Source organism: Balaenoptera physalus (genome assembly GCF_965194825.1).
Source record: "Balaenoptera physalus genome assembly, chromosome: 15".
In the NCBI taxonomy this organism is placed as follows: domain Eukaryota; kingdom Metazoa; phylum Chordata; class Mammalia; order Artiodactyla; family Balaenopteridae; genus Balaenoptera; species Balaenoptera physalus.
The window spans coordinates 2,996,716-3,018,582 of record NC_138894.1 but is presented as its reverse complement, the minus strand read 5'-3'; positions in this window follow the sequence as shown (position 1 = coordinate 3,018,582).

Sequence of the window (21,867 nt, the reverse complement as noted above, 5' to 3'; positions counted from 1 at the left end):
CACTTTCTGAGCTGTGTCCTAGGCCAGTTTTTCCGAAGCATGCTTGTGCATGTATTTGCTAGACCAGAAACTACTCTAATGGACCATGGAGCCTCTGCTTAGAAGAAAGACAGAGTTATGGGCTTTTCTCTCTTATTCTAGCCTAGAATAATAAGTAAACAAACAAAATGGAATAGAAAAGAACCGAACAGAATAGAATAGAATAGAGTAGAAAAGTAAAGTAAAATAAAATAAAATACCAAGAAAAAGCCCGTCTGACCCTGCTGCCAGTGACCATCCCATGGACGGGTCAGGGAGGGGAGAGTAGGGTGAATGGAGAACTCGCCGAGGTTGCTCCCACTCCAGGGTTCTGGGGACCAGAGAAGGGTTCACAGGTGCTAAGGCAGCTGCGCCCCTGAGGCACAGCGAACCGCACAGGGAAAAGCTGTGGGGTCAGGCGGGAACACTCAGAGAGGGGCAGAGAGCCGCTTCTGGCTGGACCGGCCTCAGCAGTTAGGCCCGTCCGGAGCCGTTCCAGCTCAGACCAGCAGCGAAGCTGTTCCAGCTCAGACCAGCAGGGACGCTGGGGGGAGAAGTCACCTGGCTGGTGAGCCTTCCGCACGGTTTGCCAAACCAAACCCAGGCTCCGCTTGAGTTCTCTGTGCACAAGAATGTCAGCCAATCGTAGGGAAAGTCTAGCTGATATCAGCAAGATCGTATTGAAGGGATGTATCGCCTGTGGAGTGAGAGCCCGGGGAGCAGCTGGTCCAGAGGCGGGGCTGTGACGGGGAGTGTGGGCGCGGGTGGCTGGAGGAGGGAGACGGGAAACAAAGGAGGAGCCGAGATGGGAGGGAGAGAGACGTGGGGAAGGGGAGCTGGGCAGAGGGGCGAGACCCCCTGCCCCGGGAAGGGGATGAGGGCTCCTGTGCCTCCTGGGATCTCAGCTTCCGCAGAGTTGCTGCCGGAGCGAGAGAGCAGGTACTCCAGCGGCAATGACCAATGTGACCAAGAAGGGCTAACGGTGCCCTTTCCGAGCTGATTCACTCGCTACCTTAGCTTCAGGAGGAAGCTGCGCAGGGGGACAGAGGGGCTCTGCCTCTCCACCGGGGCGGTGGTCCTGGCTTTCAAGGGGAGTGAGGAGATGTAGTGGGTATTTCTGGTGCCCCACTAACTGGAGGTGCCATGGCGATTGGTGGATAGGACCACATTGTTAAACGCCCTGCGACCCGCAGGTCAGCCAGCCCTCCTGCAAAGTGTGAATTGTGAGAAACACTGCAAAAACACAGTGCAAAGATTTGGGCTGAGGGTAGAAAAGAGAAGCTGAAGAAGGTGTGGGGCGAGAAGAGAGGGAATGTGGAGGTGCATCTGGACCGATGCTTTGGGTGCCTCACGAGTCAGGCTCAAGGCTGAAAACAGGGTCACGAATCATTTCTGCTGCAGAAACAGGACTTTGAATAGTATGGGAGGGAAGAGAGCAAGAGGAAGGGAAGCTGGTGAGAGACAGATGAGGGAGACACGTCCCCTGTCCCCCGGCTCCGGGTAATTCTGTGATAGAGCATCTCCCCGCCCACTCCACTCACTGCTTTTCTCCACCTTCCCCTCTGTCCAAGCTCTTGGAGGATATTGAGATTGTTCCAAATTGTACCCGAAGTTCTGTTTTTATTCAGGTGCAGTTGAGACAGGCTGGGACCTGGGAAGCTTTGCTGGGACCTGGGACCCTTTGCTGCAGTGCTTGCACCTGGACACACCTCTACTTGAGCAATAAAATACAAAGAAACTGCATGGGACTAAAAATAACTGCGTGCATGCGCAGTTGAGGCACATTCTGGACCCCAAATATACAAAGAGACCAAAAAACCCAACTGCTAATTTTGAGGAGCCTGGAGCAAAAACAGGGTGTTGGGAACAAAAGCAGGGTACTGCACATGCCGCCTGCACTCAACACCACCTTAGGGGTGGACAGAACACTTAAGCCAGCCCTCTGGGCCCACCCCTGGATGCGTCCCTACCCTCACCCCATATAAGAAACAAACTTGACCCCCCTCAGGAAGCGAGCAAGCGAGGGAACCTGTTGTCTGTTCTCACTCCGCTCTGCTGCAACAGGGGCCCCAATAAAGCCTTGCCTGAATTTCTTATCTGGCTTCTGGTCAATTTCTATTGATTGCGGAAGGCCAAGAACCCTGGTCGGTAACACAGTGATGCCAACAGAGCAGGAGATGACCACCAATCAACGGACAGTTTGTTACTCACAGAGCCCAAGACGGGGGTCATACCACACCATGCAGGGACCGCCCCCGGGGAAGCACCAAGGTCAGTCAGCGGGTAGAGGCAGAGAGGCGAAAACAGGGGCAGGAGACTTTATTGTGGTTTACAAGGGACAGAATGGGAGAAGCAAGTAAGCAGGCTGAGCCTTGGATGGTTTGAATAATTCCAGCAGGCTCTGGGGTACGTGGGTGGTCTCTAGTTGTCTGGTACCCAGCCCTGGGAGGGGGGGATTTGGGGCAGAAGGATAGTATCCCCGACTTCAGGAGCCTGGTAAAAGGAAACAAGAAGAGTGTGGACCCAGGATTGACCGGCTTGCATTCAAAGGTGTGGACACCATCTCAGGAATCAGCTAACGCTGAGGGGAGCATCTTTCCCTGACACCTCAAAGCCCCAAGATGTCAAAGCATCACAGAATACAGAAAATGAACAACATGATTAGTACAGAGACAAGGATGGTGACAGAATGTTGCACGGGAACCCACCCCCCAAACTGTGGCAACCCTTTTTTCCCCTCCTGGCCCTCCCCCTAGGGCGGGTGGTACATCCCCTGTGCCCATGCTGTCTGGCTTCCGCTAGCCTGGCCCAGGCCACTGGCTTCAGTTTGCCAGATTCAGAGGCCAAGTTAACATCACTGGTGACGTTTGGACCTCAGGACTCCTATTTCCGCTTCCTCACCCTTGATTCATCGTGCAGACATTTCTTGAGCAGCCCGGCACTGAAGAGGCTCCGGGGTAAGTCCCAGATTGAATTGATGGTCCCCATTAATGGCCTCACTAGATATGAGACCTTTATAAAGTAACTGTCTAGCTCCTCTCTTCCAGGGCAGACTCCATGACCCTGGGTTGTCTTTGTGCCTCCGTCTCCTGCTGGGGGCATGGAGCACCGCGGTGGGGAATCCAGTCTGGGGGGCCAGGGGGGCAGCCAGGGGACTGCAGCCTTTCAGGAGGAAATGGCACCCAGGCAGGTAAGGGTGTGGCCTTGGGACCAGGCTGGTCCAGGCCCAGGTCTTGCTCCTAGAGACGGTGGGAGGGGCAGGTGAGCCAGAGGAGGGAGCAGGGACCATGCAGGGAAGGCCAGGCCTCAGGCGGGGAGAGACGTGGGCAACAGGACACATCGAAGATGGGAACCCACGTGCCGGGAGGAGTGGGGGGACTCACTCGGGGTCCGGATCTCAGGAGGCCTCGTAGACCTGCCTCGACCCCTCTGACTCCTGCCAGAACTGGATCTGCAGGTGACTGGCTGGTCCCACGAGTGTAGCACCAGCATGAAAATAATCACTGCTGAGCAGCCCTGCCTGAATATCTGTTCTCCCTTCTTCTTTTGTATCAGAACCCTGCATTTTAGTGCAGCACCTGGTGGGTCTGAATAAGCCCTACATTTCCAAGCTGCCCTTGCAGCTGGATGTGGCCATGTCTGTACCTTCTGGTCAACAAAATGTAAGAATGAAAAGAGCATCTCTCAGAACTGTTCTCTAAGGAGAGTGAGCATGTCCTTTTCGGTCACCTTCTCCTTCCTAGGGGCTAGACTGTGGACATGATGGCTGGAGCCTAAGCAGCCATACTGGTCTATGAGGTGTCATCTAAGGAAGGCAGGCAGCGGAGTAGAAGCTAACAGCTCTGGCTGCCCCTCTTCAGATCTCTTTTACGAGTGAGAGTGATAAATGCGCATCTTATACGAGCCACTGGAATGTCTGAATGTAAAATAAGTACATTTTATCGCAGCAAACCTCATCCTAACTGAATCTCTGGGTTTATTATTCCTTTTTCACTTTCAGACTAGGGAACTATTTCTCTCTCAATGATCCATTCAAATCAGTGAAGCCTTTATATGGGATTGGGGAAATGGCATTGGAGGCTGTTACGTAGATTAATTATCTTCTCCTGTTTCAGTGCTAACTTTTTCTGAAAAGATGGTTTTAGGAGTTGAAGGAATTGACTTTTTAAACCCTGCTTTCCATATTCAGTTTTCCAATTGTGACTTGAACGTCTTACCCCAAGGCCGTTCGGAGAAACTGGATCAGTACATTTGGCATACTTTAACCGAGATGCACACCTTCCTTAATGACAGCAAAGAGGCACGCTTCCCCCAGCTGCAACGTCCAACAGTTTCTAAAAAAGATTTAAATAAAATATCATGGAATCTGAGAATGGAGGTTTTTTTTTTTTTCAGCCCAACACAGACCAAAAAATTCATTTTAACACTTGTCAGCAGATATAAATCTGAAACAGAATATAAAAGCTTCTCCGTGTGCCCAGACACACCACCATTCTAAGTCAAATGCCAACCAAAGTCTTGTCATGTTTTCTCTATTTATCCTGAAATGGGGGTGGGGGAGGATAGGGGGCAGCTCTGTGTTTAAGGTGATGGATGCCTTCATGGCTGTTTCCTTCTTGGTCCAGAAACGTGGCACCTTGTGGTGTGGTCGGCGCATCCTGGGTCCCAGGGGTGCCACTGTGCAAACCCCAGAAAGATCTGCTGAAATCCAAGCTCCACGGCTGGGTGTTTGCATAACCTCCAGGGGTTTAGTTAATGCCTTTGCAGTTCCACATCTTCATCGGTGGAACTGGATAACAGCTGGCCTCTTAGAACTGTTGTGAAGGTGACTTGAGATAATCAAGTGAAAAACATGTATTTCCCTGATACATGTGCTGTAGGCTGAAGCCCCTTTTGAGGGGAAAACAGTTGTTTTTTAAACCTCTCAACAGTTACATGAGTGTGACGCCATTTAAGGGAGAGGACACAGGGGACAAGCTAATCCATTTAAGGCGGGGTCCAGGCGTGCAGAGTTTCACTCAGTCAGTCTGAGTCTCCGAATCAGAGCTGGCTGCAGGTCTGCAGAGTGGCAGCCCATCACCCCCAGAAGTCTGTTCCGTGGGTGTGAAAGGCTGGCCTGCCTGGGAATTGCGATCGGTCTGTGGCTTTCTGGTATTTCCCGGATTTTATCTCAGTGCTCACTGTCAGCAAGTGGACGCCCAGAGATGGAAGCCCCCTCACTTGGGAAACCGCCTGAGCAGAAGCTGTGTGTTTCATCTTCTCTGGAGGCGCCACTTCCCGACTGTCAGTTTCGGTCTCCAGATCTGCTGCAAGAACGCCAGCTCCACTGATAGCGGCCTCATTGAATTTGTTTCCACGCCTACATCAGGGAAAATGGAAAAGTTTACTTGTGTAAATTATACCGAAAGCGGGCTTCCTGGTGGTTGCTGCGTTAGCTTGTCATTTACCCCGAATCTTGATGGTTCATGTTGACACTGGACCGAGTGATGCTTCTGGAAGCCGTGCTTTTATGCTTCACGTCACTCACGCCTTCTCTTAGGCTTGTCTTCCTGCTGTTTGGAAGGAAGGGAAACACACTTACTCACGCACAAACACGCACACACAAATATTTGAGGTCTCAACATGCTTTTGGGGGAGGGCTAGGGTGAAGCCAAATGATTGGCAAAATCTTCCCTTTTCTTCTTTTTCAGAGAAGTTGGCAGTTGAATGTAAACAAGGCTTGTTGAAATGGAAAATCTCTGGGCATAATTAAAGTCAATGAAACTCGAGCCTATTCTCAATGTGTTTCTTTTATTTTTGGAAACTAATTTCTTTTTAAAAAAAGGCTGGAAATATGGAGGAAATAAACAGTAGATTTAGAGTGAAATGTTAAATAATCATATTTTTGAGATGTAAGGCCTAGTGCATGTTTGCACATACACATTTGAGTTTTCTGTCCTGCAGAGACGGAGTAATTTCACCTCACAAAGGGCTGCCGTGTTGTAAAAACCATACAAATTGCAAAATACCGAGTTCTTTTTTCTTCCCTCTTTCCTCCCTTTTATGAAAACTTTCCCTTCTCTTAGCTGAAAGTTTCCTAAAAATAAACAGTCCCAGACCTCAAGTGTCACCAAATTGGATGGCTATTGTGGCATTTCTGGGGAAATTTTCCATCATCGATTTTAAGACTATTGCAGAGATTTTCAATGACCTGAAAGATTTTGCAATCAAATTTCAGAATAAACATGAATAAAGATTGTGGTATTAAAAGCATGGTATGAATAAGTTAACACATAGGTAATAGATGTATCCACAAGAAATAATTTCCCCAATTACTTATTCTTGTATTTTCTAAACTGTCTGATATTTCACATACTTATACATTATACAAATATAAATATGTAACCTTTATATGATTTCCAGCACCCTCTTTGAGCAAGAGAAACAATTTATTCTAGGAGAAATGTAATACATCGGTTTAATGAATGTTGCTACCTCTGAACCTTCTTTTTGAGACTGCAGGCTGGTAAAAAAAAATGTTTTGTGAATCATTTACATTTTAGATTAAATGAAGTATTAGCACATTACCTACAAAATTCCACATAAATGAATGAACACATTTAAGGAGTTTGAAAATACTCACCGTATGTTGGAATATTGAGGTCTCAACTTCAGCACTGTTAACATTTGGGGACGGATGCTTCTCTGTTATGGGGGCCCTCTGTGCGTTTTAGGGTTTGACCAGCAGCCATGGTCTCTGCCCTCGAGATGCCGGTAGCACCACCACCCCCAGGGTGACAACTAAAAAAATATCTCCAGGTATGGTCAGTATCGCCTGGGGGACAAAATTGCATCTGATCAATAATCACTAGGGATGACTCACTATCAAACTGAAAAGTGGACTATTTTTTCTTGACTTATGTGAATTGTTCATGACTTGTTTTTGGCTGTTGTTTGTTCCAGTGCGGGAAGTGGCCTTTCCCATCGTTACTTAGCTAATATACGCTGATACCGGGCCTGGCACCCTCATCTGTCTGTGATTCGGGTCTGAAGCAGCGCAGAGATCTTGCTTGTTCTCTACGTAATGGAAGAGCGTAATGATTATCCCTTCACTTAATCGTCCGTTCGCTTAGCAAGGATGTAGGAGGCACGTCTCACATTGCCGGATGCCCTGGAGACACACCTCAGGAAACACCGGGCCAGAAGTCCGTGCTTTCACGGAGTCTCCATTCTGGAGGCTGGGGATAGGCGGGAGACATGGAGGAGAAAACAGAAAACAAAAGGTGATAAGGGATATGGAAACAGAAAAGTAGCCTGGGGTAAGAGAAGTTTAGAAATTCAGGAAGGGGGGATGTCGTAAACTAAACGGGGGTCCAGGTGGACTTCACTGAAGACGTGAACATTGGAGCAAGTCTCCTAGGAGTGCGGGCCTGAGTGTTGCTGTCGTCTGGGCAGGGGTTTCATGACAGAGGAAGCAGCTTGTACAAGGGGCCAGCGGGGCCACATCCAGATGCCCAGGGCCAGCAAGCCGGCCGGGCGGCAGGGCCAGCTATGGGATGGCTCGTCCTAGGACATGAGGGCAGGGGGTCGGCCGGCGGCCAGGTCACGTGGGCCTTGTAGTCCCTGTAAGGACATCGGCTTTATCTCTAGGAGCAACGGGGCGGAGACCCGCTGGCGGGGAGAGCAGAGGACGGACGCGAGCTTGCTCATGTTTTAATAGGTTGTCTCTGCTGTCAAGTGGCGCACAGGCTGTCGGAGGGTAAGGATGGGGCCAGCAAGGACACCGCGACGGGCACTGAGACCGGAAGGGACAGCGGCCTGGACCGGGTAGAATCGGAAGAGGTGGCAGGAGGGCGAGAAGGAAAGGGGCCAAGTATGAGTGCAGGGCTTTGAAGCCTAGCTCTTCCCCGGGGCACAGGCGGAGATGCCAAAATGCCCGTTCGCAACTGGGGGTCATGGGTCTGAAAAACTGGAGCTCGGCGTTGTCTCATCTGAACGTTCCGGGGACCATGTGCTTTGGATGTGCCGGCTGCCTTCCGGGAAGGTTCACCACGTGCCTGACCCATCACCTCCGCTTCTCATTCTTTCGCCCACTCACTCCCTCAACACTGACTGACCTTGCTGGCTGTGGCCTTCGGGATTCTGGCAGGGCCATCAGGGCAGTGGATCATTCAAGGAGTTGAAAGGAACCCACGTGTGTTAATATATTATAGTTTAATTATTATTTAGTTCAGAATATTTTCTCTATTTTATTATAATTTATTCTTTGATCTATAGGTTATTTAGAAATATATTATTTTCCGAATATATGAGACTGTTCCATGATCATTTTGCTATACATTCTAACTTGTACTGAAGTCAGTTATATGCTATATTATTTCAATCTTCCGTATGTCTGAGATATTATTTATGGATTTGTAAATGGTCAATATTCATAAATTTTCTGTGTATGCTTAAAAAGAATATGTGTTTTGCAAAAAATGACTGCAGTGTTTCATAAGTGTCAGTGAGGCCAATTTTGTCAATCATAAAGTTCAAATTCTGTGTACAAATGTACAAAATCTCTTAGTGATTATTCTGTCCACTTGTGTTATAAATTACTGACATGTCACTGAGTGTTGATGTATATTTGTCTACTTATCTTTTTACATTTGTTAATTTGTATTTTGAGGTATATTATTACCTACATAAAATTTAGAATTATTCTGTCTTCTTGCCTAATAAACCTTTTATCACCGTGAAGTACATGTCTTTATCTGTTACTCATTTTGCCTAAACACCTAATATTCCTCTACCTGCTTTCTTTTAGTCGGTGTATGCGTAGTGTATCCTCTTTGTCCTTTTATGCTCAATGTTTGTGTAACTTTACAGTTCAGATAAATCAATTATAGCCAACATCTAGTACTTCTAAAAAAAATTGGGCCTGGTGATTTTTTTCTTTAAATTACATAATTTACTCTATTTTCTATTAATGTAATTACTGATAAATTGCATGTAATTTATTATTTTGCTATTTGTTTTTCATTTGTTCTGCTATTTCTACATTTTTCTCTTTCTTCTATTTTGCTTATTTATGGATTGAGTATTTTTTACATCATTTAAAAAAATGTTTAGTGTTTATTCAAGATAATTCAAGCTAGTAATCCTTGAATTATCATATCTAATGAGACTTTGTACTCTTACCCTTTCCTGAAACAACGAGTAATTTATAAGTCTTCAGTTTTATGCACCCTGCTATAGGCTTTACACACTACTGGCAATGTAGTTTAATTCCATACCAATTTTAAATCCTCCATATATTATCATTACAGATAAGTAATATTCAAAGATACCTTCTTACAAGTTTATCTCTTTTAAAGACTTCGCTTATGTCTTTATTAATAAATAAGGCATAGCAGTTGTTATCATAGTTTAAAAAAGCAGCATCTACTAGGATTTCTGATTTGTAATTTTTGTTTGTTGTTTCTTTTGTTTCTTTTCCTCTTTTTCATTATCTTAGCTTTTTATTTTAGACCTAAAGAATAATTGCAAGAAAAGTACAAGTAATTCTCATAGATTCTTTATGTAGATTCCTCAGGTATGTACATTTCACCACATTGCTTTACTCTGTTTTCTCTGTCTCTCCCTCCCTCCCATTGTGCATGCACACACACGCGTGCACACACACGTGAACACAAAGCACACCCCTCATTTTTTTTCTGAATTGTTTGCGAGTTTGCTCATTGTTGACATGTTGCCCATTTATCTCTTAATATCTCCATGTGTCCTTAAAAGAAAGACATCGTCTTATATAACAGCAGTGCAATTACTAAACTTCGGGAAGGTAACATTGGTACAATCCTACTATCTACTCTATGGTGTTCTTTCAGTAGAGGGAAGATCTGGACCACACGTTCCCCTGGGTCGTGGGGTCTCTGTGACCCTGGTGAGTTTTGCAGTGCTTCCGCACTGTTGATGTCATTCACTATCTTGAAGAAAAGAGGTCAGCTGTCTTGAAGAACATCTTCAGTTTAGATTTGTTGGCTGTTTCCTCAAGACTATGCACTTTAGGCAGAAATACCGCAGAACGGAGGCTGTGTCCTTCACTGCGCATCCCACCAGGGAACCAGGATGCCCACAGGTCCCCTTCTGGGGATGGTAACTTTAGTCACTTGACTGTAATGGTGTCTGTGAAATGTCTCCACTGTGAAGTTACTATTTTCCCCTTGGTAATTAATAAGAATCTTGGATGAGATACCTAAGACTGTGTAAATATCTGGTTACTCCTGAAAACCAGACAGAGCATTCTCTTATCCACAGAAATAAAGAAGCTAGAAGACAGTGGAATAATCCTAAGTGCTGAAAGAAACAGCTGCCGACCTACAGTTCTTTACAGTGAAAGTATACCTGAAGAATGAAAATCAAATAAAATCATTTGACGACAAAACAAAATCTGAAAAGTCCTTGTATGGAGAAAAAAGCGGTCATTCCCCTGAAGATGCTCATGAGAAGAAAACAGAGCCCACGGACACCCAGTTCCCATGCTCTGAATATCACGTTATCACCATCTCTCTGCAGCTGTTCTTTCTTATGCTGACCAGCCGGCCAGCCTGACCTGGAACCCTTTGCCTCACCCTGATCCTTGGCATATGTGTGTTGCCTAACTCCAGACTGATGTCTTGGGGTTTGATGCCTTGGAATCCTGACCGAATGGTCTGCTCACTCCATGTTTTCCACCCCTGGCTTGCCCTGGGCCTCCCAGTGGTAACTTCTTGCCCTGAGTCAGTAATCCACAGCTGTTATGCTTAGACGCAACAATCTGAAATGTGATATACAGGTCTTAACAGCTAAGAATCTCAGAGTGCATTTTATGTGCAGACTCTGCTAATGTATTAACTGTCATTTGCAGAACTGTGGTCTTCAGACCTCGTTTCCAAAGAGCTGTCCCAATCCTTCTCTAATAGATGTGTTATTGCTGAACGATCCAGATGGTTGCTGATTTAATTCAATTGCTAAGCAAGGGAGAAGAAAAGTCTGACCTACTCATATCTGAAACAAAGAAATCTCAATTTAGGAAGCAAGCTTAGCCTGCTTAAAATATTGCAAACGTTTGGATGGGTCGGATGGGATCAGTGCATCTTGAAATCACCTAAGAGGAGCGGTTTTGCAGGGCATACAGCTAACGGAGGGTGTTAGAGGCAGTAATTTCATACCCCTGACGCCACACGTGGCGGAAACTCTTGTGCGAGGTGTGGGCCATTGGCGGCATCTGCAGTGAGGAGGCCTGCGGGCCTGTGTGAGTTTCCTTCTCCAGCTGAGATAAGAACTGGGACGGGGTCCCCAATCCTGTCCCACTCTAAAATGCGGATATCGCTTATATGTGGAATCTAAACAAGTGATATGATTGAACTTATTTACAAAACAGAAATAGACTCACAGACACAGAAAATAAACTTATGGTTCCCAAAGGGGAAACGTGCAGGGGAGGGATAAATTGGGAGTTTGGGATGAACAGATGCACACCACTATATATAAAATAGATAACCAACAAGGACCTACTGCATAGCCCAGGGAACTATATTCAGTACCTTGTAATAACCTATAATGGAAAAGAATCTAAAAAAGAATGTATGTATATGCATAACTGAGTCACTTCGCTGTACATCTGAAACTAACACATTATAAATCAACTATATTTCAATAAAAAAATTTTTAAAAAGAAAAAAATGCTGTGGTTTTCATGTTCTTATTATTCAGTTAATAATACCAGTATCTCATTCATATCTTTAAACCAAATTTTTTCAGAAATGTAGCAATTTCCTTTCTGGAGTGAAGAATAGCGGCACAGCTACTTAGCAATAGCCTTGATCATTAACATAACTTGCTCCCTCTTGCAAACACACCATCGGCATTTGCAAGCCAGAGGAATATGTGTTGGGAGGGGAAAAAACGACAATCCTTAAGCCAAAAGGTAACAGCATGTCAGTTCATCATTTGGCACGAAAACTCGTTCCTCAGAATTCAGAGCATGAGAGATACCAAAGAGGTCAAGTGAGAAATGACAGGATAAAATGCAGATTGATTTAGGTTTTCAAAATTGATTAGCAGTTTGGGGCCATGAGAGCAATTCACTCTACTTGTTGCTAAAACTGATTAGCACTTTTTGAGGAAGGTATAGCAAATTGCTGTGCTAATCAAGGTAAATTAAATCCAGAAATGACGTTATTACTACACCCTTTGCACTCTCAGCTCTGCTTCAGCAAAACTGGTTTGGAAAACAGTCTTCCATCGGAGCAGCAGATAAACTTTACTCTCCTCCATTCTTTCCTTTTGATTTTGGCATTTGGGGTAGAGGAGAAAAGCCATTCATGCTTTCCACCTTTGTGATGTCCCAGTATTTCTGAAAAAAAAAAAAAAAAAAAGCTATCATCTGAGAAGGTGCAAGTATCTATACTACTCTACATTGCAAAAAAATTGAAATTTGCATTTTACCATTTTGTATTAAATTGCTTTCATTTGGTAAATAGTTTTAGCTGTGGCCCTGTCTGGGGCAGCAGTATAATTTGTGGATTACAGTCTGGAATGTTGAGGGCGTGTCTCCCCCCTCAGTTTGGAGTCTTGGGGCGTCAAAAAGCTCATGGTTTTTTGTGGTTGGCCTGGACACGCTTCTGTGTGGAAAGAGTGTGTTCCCTCCCCACGCATATACTTTGTCTTATGCTTTATTTTAATATTCTTTGGACATTTTGAACACTGAATGGAATATTAAAAGTAAATATCCAACTTAAATCAATTCCATACAACTAAAAGCAATTGTAACAGCATTGGGTCTAGATCTGCTTATCGTTTGAGAAGTGCAAGTATCTATACTACCCTACATTGCAAAAAAAGTGATATTTGCATTTTACCATTTTGTATTAAATTGCTTTCATTTGGTAAATGGTTTTAACGGTGGCCTGGTCTGCCCAGGGCAGCAGTATAATTTGTGGATTACAGTCTGGAATGTTGAGGGCGTGTCTCTCCCTCAGACTGGAGTCTTGGGACATCAAAAGACTCATGACTCTTTTAAAATCACTTTTTTTAAGTCTTTTTTTTTTTTAAAATTTATTTATTTATCTATTTATTTTTGGCTGTGTTCGGTCTTCGTTTCTGTGCGAGGGCTTTCTCTAGTTGTGGCAAGTGGGGGCCACTCTTCATCGCGGTGCGCGGGCCCCTCACCATCGCGGCCTCTCTTGTTGCGGAGCACAGGCTCCAGACGCGCAGGCCCAGCAGCCGTGGCCCATGGGCCCAGCCGCTCAGCGGCACGTGGGATCCTCCCAGACCAGGGCTCGAACCCGCGTCCCCTGCATTGGCAGGCAGATTCTCAACCACTGCACCACCAGGGAAGCCCCGACTTTTTTTAAGTCTTTTTTACATTTTTAAAACATTTTTATTTTATTATTTATTTATTTATTTTTGGCTGTGTTGGGTCTTCGTTGCTGCACGCAGGCTTTCTCTAGTTGCAGCGAGCGGGGGCTACTCTTCGTTGCAGTGCACGAGTTTCTCATTGCAGTGGCTTCTCTTGTCATGGAGCATGGGCTCTAGGCACACGGGCTTCAGTAGTTGTGGCACGCAGGCTCAGTAGTTGTGGCGCATGGGCTTAGTTGCTCCATGGCATGTGGGATCTTCCTGGACCAGGGATCAAACCTGTGTCCCCTGCATTGGCAGGCGGATTCTTAACCACTGCGCCACCAGGGAAGTCCCCAAAAAACTCAGGACTCTTTGCGGTTGGCCTGGACACACTTCTGTGTAGAAAGAGTGTGTTCCCTCCCCATGCATATACCTTGTCTTATGCTTTATTTTAATATTCTTTGGGCATTTTGAACAATTAATGGAATATTAAAAGTAAAGATCCAATTTAAATCAATTCCATACAACTAAGCAATTGGAACAGCATCAGGTCTAGTTCTGCCAACAATTCAGATCAAGTCAATAAAAAAACCAGCATGTTTAGGTTTGAGTTTGTCTTGCCCCACTCCCACCCCAGTATTTTCAGACTGCGCAAGAAGCAACCCCTTGTTAGGTCTGAGGCGCCTCAGACTTAACTTCCCCTTCACTCCCGGGAGAATCTGGATTCATTAGGATAGGGGTGGAGATCGGAAATCTGTACTATCAGTAAACTCCACTCATCTGACTGACTTGCCACCAACTTTGAGAACTTCTGACTTTGTCCAATGTCCACACTTAACAGATAAAAACTTAATGTCCAAAGAGATAAAGTACAGTGCATAGGGAAGATTGATGGTGGTGGATCATTATGAAAAACCCTAGATGTAGAGAAAGTCATCTCAGAAGACTTCGTGGAGAACGTGACATTTAAAGGCAGGCCTTGAAAGTTGAATCAGGTCTTTGGAGATAGCTGCAAATTGAAGGAAGAACTGTGGAGAGAGGTGGATATGCAAAGCCCAGGGCACAGCTGGAGGACTGCATGAAAGGGCTTATCGTCCTCAGTGAATGAAATTCATGGAGTGAGGACGTCCAGGCAGACCCAAGAGCAGAAGAAAGAGGGGATCTCAGCCTCTGCATCCACAGCTGCTTCTCCTGGGGCTTCATCTGTGCACGTGAGTGAACCTCAAAACAGTGAGAGGTTTGCTGATGCCTCACTGGGAGATCCAGTGCCAGCCATGGGTCTAAGAGCCGTCAGCATCCCTGCGGAGGATGGAGATTCAGTGTCTATTGCTTCTGTAATCATGCACCGCCCTACGACTATGCACGTTACACAAGTTACAAATAACCCCCCTGATACTCACACTGCTAGCCTGTTGAACCCTCTCCATGAAAGCAGACTCTAGCTACTTCACAAAGCTGAGTTGGAAATATTCAGCCAATTAAGTCATTTTAATAGAAACAGTGGTTTATAATGTATTTTTCCAAAACTCTGCCCAGTACGTATGTACCCTTACTTCATGCGTTATCAGGTATATTCCATGTAGTCCTGAGCTCCCGTTGCTCTGCTTATCCCTTTGGGAATTTAATAAACTCCCAAGCTCAAGTTCAAGTCAGCTGAGTCTTCAGCCGCAGCAGATTCCTGTCTTTATTCTGATGACTTAACCAATTAGTGGCTTCCCTGAAAAAGGCACCTCGACTTCAACTGACTCAGTCCTGATGAGCAAGATAAACTAGAGGTTGATTATTTGCATTGCATCGAAAAGAATTTTTCTCAGGACGAGGGTCCCCTTGAGCCTTCTTTAGTTCTTTGAATATTGAGTGTTTATCTTGTTCTGGGTCCTCTTCTGGGCTCTGGGGATGCAGTGGTGAGCTAAACTGACAATGTTTGTGTCCTCCTGGAGTTTATATCTAATGGAAAAAAACCCAGAGATCAAAGAAACACACACAGACTGTGTTTGCAAGCCATGATGGGTGTTTTGAGGAAAAATAAAGTAGGATAAAAGGGTTATAAACTTACAGGATGTGGGGAGGTGTCTTGGTTGGAATGGGAAAGTCTCTCTGAGGTTGTGACCTTTGAGTGGAGAGATGCGTGGAGTCAGGTATCAGCGTCCACTCTGAGAAGTGGGGCAAGAGCTGCCCTCCAGACAGGGGTGGCCCTGACACATAGCGAGCCAAGGAAGGCCAGCGTGGCTGGACCGTGTCTTAGAAGGTGCTGTCCGGTAAAGAGCCACAGGAGTGAAAACAGTCGCTGGAAAAATATTAAGTAAAACAGATGTGGGTAGATTAGAAAACAAAAATTGAAAACCAAGAGACGCTATGATTTTAGTTCTCTATTTATAAATGGGAAGGTCAAGATTAATGGGGTATAATCATTTGTCAGTTAATATTTCCTGAATATCCAACAGAAGTTTTTCACTTGGTGACAAAAGATAGAGTTCAAAGGGATGCTGACAATTCCCACCATTATGTTTCCCACCATTATGTTCTGCTCGTGATGGACAAAGTCAGTGCTTGTTTGGCCTTTATACAAGATAGATAGATAGATGATAGATAGATAGATAGATAGATAGATAGATAGATAGATAGATAGATAGACAGACATAGATAGACATACCTATATATAGTGAAACTTGTCTCTGTGTATAATTCATTCGTTTATTTATTCATTCATTCATTTGGTGGCAGTTTGTAGTCTGTAGGTAAGAAGGTCTTGAACAGGAGGCTAGAGTTGAAGTGACATCCTTGGGGGCGATTGTCATTACTGTCATTTCAAAAATGAACAAACAAAACCCAACTACAACAGAATAAGGACAGTAAACCCGCGTTGCATTGCCCTGGGAAGCAGCTGCAGAGAGCGGCAGAGGCACCTGTGGTTGTATTTTTGGACAGAGAGGCAGTCTGTCCAATAAGAGGGTCAGTAGGAAGCTCTCCTGCTCGGGGACGTAGCCCCTGATCTTTAGCTCATGGACCAGTCCACCCAAACGATGAAAGAAGTTGCGGCTTTGATTATTCTGGTTGCTCTTTTGTGTGTAATTTCCAAGAAAAAGAATATCACCAGTGGTTTCTGATGACCTCCAGGGAAATCGGACCACTTCCTCCCATACAAGTTCCCTTACTTCCTTCCCCATCCTACAGCTCTGATCACACCTCAGCCCTTCTCTGTCCCCTCACCTGTGCGTCCCACCCCCCACCCCCCGTGCTGCCCTCAACATTTCCAGCTGCGTGAACCGTCCCCATGTTTGCCGCACTCTGTGAGACACACAGCCCTGGACGGCCTTCAGCAGACCGCGTGTCCTGACCGTCTGCCTTCGATGAAATCACTGTCTCCAGGCCACTGTTCTCCACCTGGAAGAAGGGGTTGGAAGGTAGGATAACATAGGATTCAGGTCAGACGCTCCCTTTTCCAAAATCCTTAATTGCACACCCCAGTCTAAGTGTTATTGCCACCTACTGGGTCTGACCCATTGCCGTCTTTGAGAGTCATTTGGCAACAGGTGACGCTGAGGTGGGACCTTTCCAGCTTTCCCTGGCAAGCCATGCCTCTCAGGAAGCGGACCTCTTCCTGTCCCGCGGTTCACTGACTTTCAGCCACACAGAGAGCTGGCTTCATCCCCTCCCAGCCCCCTATCCTCACCAGCCACTCCCGCTACCCACAGATAATCAGCCAGGTAGGTCTGCCTGGCAAGATTCCAATTGGTTAGACTCCAGTAAAAGAATTTCCCTGTGGCCAGAGAGCTGAAAGCTCTGGGCATATTTCAGAGTAGAGAGTTGCCCCTCCCACCACCAGAATCAGGAGACTTTTCTCTGATCTTTAGACCCTTACAAACTTATAGGCCTCCTGGAGGTAAAATTCCCCAAATATATATATATTATATTATAAATAAATAAATATATTATATATATATATGATTCCCCAAATATATATATTATACTCCTCCAAATATATATATACACACAAAGTTCAGTTCTAGTGAACTTTGTGTTTACACTGTTAAGATCATTAGCCCCAAATTATCCATGACATTACAATATGACAATTCTTTCTGTACCAGATTTTGACACAAAAATGAAGATAGAATACCAATCAGTGTTTAAATGTTGGGACACTATATCCCACATTGAAAGGTATAAAAAAGAAATTTTTTAAAGGGTAGAGAACATCATTCCAAAGTCATTAACTTTCTCAGGAGGAGAACTTGAATCCAGAAGCCATTCCAGTTTCTGGGATGAGAGTCTCTAGATTTCAGTTACTTTATCAAAAGAAGGGCATTTCTCAGGTTTAACCAAACACTACACACACAGAATGTCATCTGCTAAATTTGAAGGAGGAAATGACGTCTTTAGGGTGTGAACTCTTATGACACACCTCAGTGCTCCAGGCTCCTGACTGGATGAACCAGTAACCCCTCCACAACGTGAACAGAGCACGTGTCCTGAAGCAGATCATCATGGTTGCTTCGGAGGAATTAGAACTAAATTCTATTCACCAGTCTTTCCCTAACATGGCTGGTCCTTGTTCAACTCAATTCCTTGTGCTGCATCGACGTACAAGGAAAACTCACGCAATGGTACCCAAGTGAGGAATGGGCAAAGCACTAGTATTGGCTGAGAGAGTGACTTGAAACACTCAGCACCAGCCACATTGTCACGTGCTAATGATATCGCACTCTCTGGTTCAGAATCGAACACCTGGAAATCGTTTACTGTCTCGCTGGAAAAAAGCTCAAACGAACACTGGGAGGTCTTCTGGGTTAAGAGAACTCATGTGACTATTAAACAACGGTTTCCAGAAGACAGTTGCCCCCACTTTTGGTTTGTACCTGTAAAGAAAACTGTGGGAAAGTCAACCAGGTGTGGAACTTGGAGGGATGGGGGATATTTGACATGAAGGCAGCTGGAGGTTAACACTGGAGCCTTCAAACTTCTGGGCAACTTGAGGCCTGAAAGTGGTTCCATTTTTCCTTCCCACCCCACACCCACCAGATAAAACTGATCATCACCCACACGTCCCTTGTTGGAAGAGGGAACTCAGACCCAGGCAATCATCTCCTCACCGGCAGCACCTCTTCCACCCTTCCCTCCTCCCCCACTTCCTTTCCCCGGGTTGCTGAAGTCCGTCCAGTGTGCCAGGCTAAGTTCTAGACACACGCAGGACCTCATCAGTCACAGGCTTACAGAGGAAAGGGAGGCTAAGTCAATGTCCAACTTAGCCGGCAGGTAACGAATCTAAAAGTTGTATCCCAGGTAACGCCTTAACCACAGTCTCCGCGCTTGAAAAACGTACAAATTGAGAAAAGTGCGTGCCTGCTAATGCCAGTTTTGAGTTTGCATATCCTGTGTCCCCCGCAGAGAATATTCTTTCCCATTTTCTCTGTTTGAAATCTCTCTTCGGACTCACCCTTAACGACAAGCTCTAATGCCCACCCTGGGTCCCGCCTGCCAGGGTGGGTCCATGTGTGTGTGTCCCTGTTCTGTGGTGTTACCCACGTCCGCCCTGGTATCACCAGTCCTCTCCTCTATGTCAGGAGCTGCCTGGGGCCAGAAGCCATTTCGGACCCCTCTTTGCCTTTCCCCACAACCAAACACGGTTGTCAATGGTAGACATTTGATAAAAAGTCAGTCCAACTCACTATGGAAGGCAGCATATTTTCAGGTCCTTGCATTTGCAGCTTTTGCAGTAGAAAGTTAAAATGCACGTTTTGGGTTTTTTTCTACACCCACTCCGTGATCAGCGAGGTCTGCTGCCTGCCTGAGTGGCTCACGAGAGTGATTGGCAAATGTTCAGGAATTTTGTGAGCCTGGTGTTAAACACAGCCATTAATAAAAATGATATTGTGTAAACTTACAATTAAATGCATTTCATTAAAAACAAAGGTAATATGCTAAAATAGTGTGTACTTCTTAATTATTTTTACATTGACTACTATCTCTGCTGTTGAGATTATTCACATGTAGTGCATAAGCCTGGTGGACATGCTACACGGTGCTGGACTCCTGGGTTTCTCGCCCCACCTGCACACGGTGATGCCAGGCTAGGTGCTTGCAATCTGCCAAGGCGGGAGCATTTGCCTCTTGGAAGTCGGCAAAGCTCCAGATCAGGGGTCTTCCCACCCACAGCAAAGAGCTTGCTGCTGACTTATTCTGAAACCAACTCCCCCTTATCCAGATCAAGCACTCTCATTTTTCTTTTAACCTTTTCTAATTAACTAACATTACAGCAGAATTCTTCCCACACACAGATTGATAACATTCAAAGCTTTAAAATATAGAAAACTGCATTTTAGGACTACAGAGGTGATGACCACCATTATCTTCTTCTTGAGCTGATTTAGAAGCCAGCATAGCCCTCCTGCAACATCACAAGGTCATAATAATGAATTCCGTTTTTATTATACGATCTAGAAAAATAATCTCTGTCATTTGAACTCTCAGGTTCTCCAGAGTCGAGAAAGACAGGGGTCCTCCTTATAATTTTCCATCAGAATACAAAATGAATAAAATAGAAAACGTGTTCCTGTCGGTTGAAGCACTATACCAAATACTTTTTAAGAGAAAAATGCTTAAATCCTGCATCTGGTGATTTAATATAGAATCAGGATGAAGCAATAAAAAAGCCTGTACGATACCTCATGGGATTATTTCTGTATCTCGTTTATTCTCCCTCCCATTTCCCTGCCACCCCCATGTCTTCTTTGCTCTCTCCTTTTCAGAAAACCTTTCTCTGAAGTTTTAGACTTTGAGCAGTAAACAGGTAGGGTTTTAAGAAAAGCAATGATCCACCGGAAGATTACCAGTTGTAACTGACTTGAAATACTTGTGGCGGGTATTTGGGGTGAGGTGATGTATGAATCACTTGGTGTGCAGTCAGCGCTGCCTTTGAATGTGAAGTTGGTGTCTTCAGCAAGAAAAACAAGGTGAGAACACAAATGAGGTCCTGTCTTCTTCCCGAAAGTTGAGAGAAATTGAAGATTTCATTTTCATTCATTTATTCTTTTTTCCCTAATTAATTCCCATTTTTGCTCTATCTTCCTCTCTTCAACAGTAAATCTTCCCTTCTCAAAATCTGCTTACTTAAGTGGGGTGTGGCCCAATTTGGGGTGATGATCTGGATGGGAATTTTATGAACATTGCTTACTGTAAATCAAAGGCATGGGGAGAAGCATGATTTATACAACTGGCTTTTTTTATGAAGTGAAGATTAGGTCATTCTCTCAAAGATATGTCTGCTCAACCAGCCTGGAAATTTTTTTTTTTAAGTAATAATTGGCATTTTATTTTATTTAATTAATTTATTTATTTAACATGTTTATTGGAGTGGAAATTTTTTTAAATTTATTTTTCTTTTAACATCTCTATTGGAGTATATTTGCCTTACAATGGTGTTTTAGTTTCTGCTGTATCGCAAAGTGAATCAGCTATACGTATACATATATCCCCATATCCCCTCCCTCTTGCGTCTCCCTCCCACCCTCCCTATCCCACCCCTCTAGGTGGGCACAAAGCACTGAGCTGATCTCCCTGTGCTGTGCGGTTGCTTCCCACTAGCTATCTATTTCACATTTGGTAGTGTATATATGTCCATGCCACTCTCTCACTTCATCCCAGCTTATCCTTTCCCCTCCCTGTGTCCTCAAGTCCATTTTCTCGGTCTGTGTATTTATTCCTGCCCTGCCCCTAGGTTCTTCAGAACCATTTTTTAAATTTTAGATCCCATATATATGTGTTAGCATACAGTATTTGTTTTTCTCTTTCTGACTTACTTCACTCTGTATGACAGACTCTAGGTCCACCCACCTCACTACATATAACTCAATTTCGTTTCTTTTTATGGCTGAGTAATATTCCATTGTATATATGTGCCACATCTTCTTTATCCATTCATCTGTCGATGGACACTTAGGTTGCTTCCATGTCCTGGCTATTGTAAATAGAGCCTGCAATGAACATTGTGGTACATGACTCTTTTTGAATTATGGTTTTCTCATGGTATATGTCCAGTAGTGGGATTGCTGGGTTGTATGGTAGTTCTATTTTTAGTTTTTTAAGGAACCTCCATACTGTTCTCCATAGTGGCTGTATTAGTTTACATTGCCACCAACAGAGCAAGAGTGTTCTCTTTTTTCCACACCCTCTCCAGCATTTATAGTTTGTAGATTTTTTGATGATGGCCATTCTGACTGGTGTGAGGTGATACCTCATTGTAGTTTTGATTTGCGTTTCTCTAATGGTTAGTGATGTTGAGCATCCTTTCATGTGTTTATTGGCAATCTGTATATCTTCTCTGGAGAAATGTCTATTTAGGTATTCTGCCCATTTTTGGATTGGGTTGTTTGTTTTTTTGATATTGAGCTGCATGAGCTGCTTGTATATTTTGGAGATTAATCCTTTGTCAGTTGCTTCATTTGCAAATATTTTCTCCCATTCTGAGGGTTGTCCTTTTGTCTTGTTTATGGTTTCCTTTGCTGT